The sequence below is a fragment of the Pleurodeles waltl genome, chromosome 5 (assembly GCF_031143425.1).
Source record: "Pleurodeles waltl isolate 20211129_DDA chromosome 5, aPleWal1.hap1.20221129, whole genome shotgun sequence".
NCBI lineage: Eukaryota > Metazoa > Chordata > Amphibia > Caudata > Salamandridae > Pleurodeles > Pleurodeles waltl.
The window spans coordinates 943,095,254-943,100,670 of NC_090444.1; the positions used below are offsets into that span (position 1 = coordinate 943,095,254).

Here is a 5,417-nt window from a genome sequence, read left to right on the forward strand (position 1 = left end):
AATTGGGGAAAGGCCCCTGGCCCTGATAAGATTCCAGGCGATTTATATAAGACAAGACCTGATATATGGGCCCCTTATCTTAACCTAATCTGCAACGCAATCGCAGCGGGAGCCCCTGCCCCATCTTCTTGGAAAGGGGCTGAGATAGTTCCCATCTTTAAAAAAGGTAGCCCCAAACACCCCGCTAACTATCAACCGATTTGTCTTCTTGACAATTCCCCAAAAATGTATGCAAAACACCTTTTGCTCCATCTCGATGAATGGATATTGGAATCTGATGCTCTATCTAATTTACAAGCGGGGTTCAGACCTGCTGTGAGTACTATAGACCAAGCTTTGAGATTCCTGGCAATCAAATGGAAGAACGTGGACCTGGGGGGGGGGGGGGAATCTGTATGTAGTCTTTATGGACCTTAGAGCTGCATTTGACTTGATCCCCAGGAATAAGCTATGGTCAACACTCTCCAACATGGGGGTTCCATCTGGCCTTCTGAATCTCATTACCCGACTTCATGATAACACCTATGCTCAAATTAGATGCAGTAAGGAGGGTGAGCTGACAGATCCTGTAGCCATCAATAGAGGAGTCAGACAGGGATGTGTTCTGGCTCCAACTCTTTTCTTGCTTTACATAAATAATTGTATTCGTTATCTAGAGAACTGCATAAACGACTCGCCCAAATTGTCTGGAAAGAAAATCCTGTGCCTGCTGAATGCTGACGATACAATCTTGCTAGCTAAATCACCCATGGGAATTCAAAATCTGGTCAACCAATTTTGTGTCTTTTGTAGAGATTATGGGCTTGACGTTAATGGCAAGAAAACGAAACTCATGATATACAGTACCTCAAGGAAACAACCTTGTGCCAGAATTGAAATGAACTCAATCCCGCTGGAGAAAGTGGAAGAGTTTGATTACTTGGGCATCAGATTATCGACCACAGGTAAATGGGAGGCAGCTATCGACAAAGGGGCACTTATTATAAGCCAAAGAGGTGGGGCACTAGTACGCAGGTCTAGAAAGGCTCTGAGTCCCCCCTTGAACACAATCGCGGAGATTTACAATGCCCAAATCCATGCGGCGGCCCTGTACGGAGCGGAACTTTGGGGTCTGCACAGAAAATTGGACATTCTACAAACAAAAGAAAACCATTTCCTTAGACAGGTTTCCCGGTTAGGGATGGGCGCTCCAATGATCCCTCTCAGGCTCGATTTAGGATTAAATAGTATCAAAACCACAGCGGTCCTGAGACCACTCTCTTACTGGATCAGTCTATGGAAAACTGTCGAACTTGAACCATTCAGGGTGGCGGTAAGAGAACTTATAGCTTCTCCCCTGGGTCCGGTAAAAATTATTTGGCTGAAGGAGATGAAATCTGCCTGGGTTAAAATAGGATTTCCTCAATATTGGGAACATCCGGAACTGATCCCTAATAATGCAAGGCAACTTGTCAAAAGAAGATATTAGGAGAAAGCTAATGAAGACACACTGCATCAAAATGGGATGGGCAGGCTAACAACAGAATTCCTCCAACTCAAACATGAACCTTGGCCTGAGAACTTCATGAATCTTCTTATGCCTCCATATGCCCGCGCCTTATATCTCCAGCTAAGATATGGTACCCTGCCTATTAACAGCTACACGGCTAACTGGTCACCAAGTAACCTTTCAACTGACAGATGTATATCTTGTCATCATTGTAAAGAAACAATTAAGCACATGTTGTTTTTCTGCCCTTTATATAAGAGCCCCAGAGGGAAGTGGATTATTACCCTCTGTAAAAATCTATTATTGCAGGACAGAGCCAATGCCACCAGAATATGTAAATATGATACATCCACACTGGTAGCTACCTCAGTCACTAAATATCTATCGGAGGCTTGGTTTATCCGTCGTAGGTATATCTCAGCTAAGGGCCCTCAAGTCGGTTAAGCTCCTGTTTACAGAGGGAGATTCTAACAAGACATATTTTTATTTATTTTATTTTTACCTTTTAGACGTGCTATGCAATTTGATATTGACGTGAACTCTCTTAACCTCTATTTGGTATCTTTACGAGTCCTAGTAGGAACTCATGGCCCCTTATATGAGCGACAGAGACTGTACAAGTTTATAGAGATGATCTTTTACTTGAAATTTTCCACGCTATCTGACAAAACATTTTATACATGGAAATTTATTTTATTTGCTCACAAATTGGCAAAAATACTGAGTAAACTCATATGGAAGGTAATAGCGGTATATATTTGTATGATAGTCATAAGTTCTTTTTATTATAGCTTTCAATCTTATATATGTTTTAATTATTGTATTTTAAGTATGACCATAGCCTCAGTTTTGAGGATTTTATTGTAACATTTTATACGACTGTTGGTTATTAGGTCTTACTAGCATTTTGTATGATTGTTATTATGAATTATGAGGAGTTATTGGGAATTCCAATGGTTTCAATTCATTATGTAAATTCTCAATGGTCTAAATTCTTAGACCGAATGAACTTAAATAAATAAAATACTCCCCACTAGTTTGGCTGTCGGACAGACTTGTAATGACACCCAAATACTTCATAATTTAGAAAGTGACATACAGTAGGAAAAGGGGACATTTCAGATTTAGCATATGGAATGGATATTGGTTCTTATGGATGTTGTAGGAATTTGTGTTATTATTTGTGCAGGATGTGAGGCCTGCACAAGCAATAGGTCCATAAATGTCCTGTTACTCAGAGTCAAGTACCCTATTGTATTGCCTAAATCTTTCAGAGTTGCAAAGCAGGGCAGTCCAAGGCCTACTCAGGGGAAATGGTGTGGGCTAGTAATCACCTTTTGCTGGTACGCAATATTAAAACACAATAAACGACTGTCCAGTCAATGTATTTATTACACACAACTACTAAATACTACCTAATAATGTACAAACATATACATATGGCCGATTGAAAAAACTTAAGGTGACAATGAAATCACATTTGTTCCCCCATAGGTTTTGATGTTTCTTTTCAACAGAATGGATGGTCAAGCTAGTTCACATATCAGCCAAATCAGATCATGGAGGTATGATGCACTAATTTACTTCCACAGTTGTCAGGCCATCAGCAAGGTAAGGATTCCTTCACACGTGGCACAATGACAGTCCAAAGTTCAGATGCAGTTTTCACAAAAAACTTGAGGCCAAGACATCACGCTTTCTGGAACACCTGCTTGTACACTTGATCCTCACAGATCCGTTCCAAGTGCAACTCAACCCCTTCAAACCAATGAGTCCAGCCATGGTTCTTCTTTTCACCCCTCTGCATACAGGTCAAGCGGTCATTCTTCCAGGAGACTATACTCATGCATTTTCTATTGTCCAAGCCTTTTGTGTCTTCTTCAAACTCTTTCCCCACTGTGAAATCAACCAGGTAGTTCCAGAGTAAGCTTAGGGTGTGGACGGTATAGGAGTCTCCATTCTCTTCAAACACCTTCCGTGAGCTTCAGCAGCTTGGCAAATTTACGTGTAGCAAAATCTAAACCCTGCCTCTGCATATACAGCTGGAAATTCTCATTGTTGACCATGTTCAAGGTAATACTGAGGTCTGAGTGATTGGGAGGGGCCATGCTCGGTGGCAGAGCAGTGCTCAGAGTCAGTCCAGATCCCAAAATAAAATATAACATCATAAACCACTATAGGGTCATCAGATTAACAGAAAACAAATCAAATGTTAAAAACACAATCATTTTGTATTTCAATAATAACACAGTTTAAATTAACTTATTAATGTTAATAAAGCAAATCAATTTTGATCAGTAATCACTATCAGTACTTTTAATGTTTATAACAATTTAAAATCAACATAACGTGGTTTGTGAACTTTTTATATACTTTTAAGTTACATAAAACTCAATTATAAAATTAGCCCCTAGAGGGCATCACTTCCAGGCTACGTAAAATGCAAATATAAAACCAATATTCCTTGTACACTTCAGGTCACATGAAATCCAGCCATAGATACAGAACCTAGAGGATGCTGAACCCCAGCTGTAGAGCAAAAGCTCCATTCTTAAGAGGACTTTGGAAAATTATGGCAAAAATCCCAGCGGTTCAAGTATTTGGAGTCCACGCTAATGTAAGGTAGGATTTCTAATATTACTCCTGGGGGAGCTGCTGTAACTCTTACAGCCCCCTACAACACTTTTTAAGTTTGGTATTGCTGCCTCTGTTGTCTTGAGGCAACCACAAGACAAGAAAAAATATGCAAAGTAGGAAGCCAGAAGCAGTGAATAGTTTATTAGCGGTTCTTCCTCTGTGCCGAGAGAGCATAAACCTTTAATTTCATGTGTTTTTTTTTCCTCTGGGGGATACCCAGTTTCACCAAAACACCCCACTGCTACCTGCTCCAATAAAAAAAAGAAAATCATGCACCAACCTTTGTCCTTGGCCCACACCAGAGGTAATGTGTAGCAATGCTCCAAATCCTGATGTGCTCCATTTTATAAAAGGTCACCAAAATGAAATGACCATAACTCAGACCCTTTTGACCCAATTTGGATGATCATGGGCTCGGTTTACTGCTGGTAGTGAGCCATCACCACCAGGAGTAGTTTTAGCACACCTCCACACATTGAAAGTTGTGTAATTAACTTGGAGCTGGTTTAACTGGCTCCCTGCACCAGCTTTCCTCCTGGTCTTTGTGTCTGGGTGTAGAGAGTCCAGGGCTTTCCCTCAACTGGTCCTGGTCCTAAGGAGTCCAAGGGGGGCCAGCTTCACCAGCCCCTTGACAGACCAATTCAAGGGGTCAACTGAAGGCAGAGTCATTAATCCTCTTTGGAATCTTAGGATTTCTCCTTCCACTTTGCAATAGCTGTTGCAGCCCCGGCCCGGGTCAAACAATTGAAAGCACAACAGCACCAACCAAAAGCGCTTCTCCCCATTGTCCAAGAGTTTTCAATGGAGGGTGGAAGGCTGCAGAAGCGAGATATTCCTGGCCAATCCTTGGGTGCCACATCACCTCTCTGTCCCTGCCCCAAAACTCCTGCACAGTATGCTGTGAAAAATGAAAATGACATCAACCAGGATTCACTGGTCACATCTCTTCTGGTGGCCCCTGCTTCACCCCTGACCGACATCACTGTCAGGGCCTTCCCCAACAAACCTCCTTTGTTGGCTTTCTCCCTTGTTCGGTAGACTTGGGCTGGCCCATCCCTGGTACAGTGTGACAGCTAATTGATTAATGCAGATCCTCATGTCAACCCTTTTCCTCATCAGGAGATAAGTGAAGCACAGCTAATTGTTCCTTTTGTGTGGGGTAGCCTTTTTCCTGCTGCTGGAGAGAAATATAATTAACTTGGCAAAGCAGGGTGACAAAAGGCCAGGGATCTGAACCTGAGCTGAAACAGAGAAACATGACAATCCTAGATGACTCATAAGTTGTACACAT

At 41.8% G+C, this 5,417-nt stretch overlaps 1 pseudogene; it reads right to left on the minus strand.

Annotated features, from left to right (window-relative positions):
- Window positions 1-3,179: 3,179 nt before the first annotated feature.
- Window positions 3,180-3,597, minus strand: LOC138297336 (retinoid-binding protein 7 pseudogene; annotated as a pseudogene).
- Window positions 3,598-5,417: the final 1,820 nt, after the last annotated feature.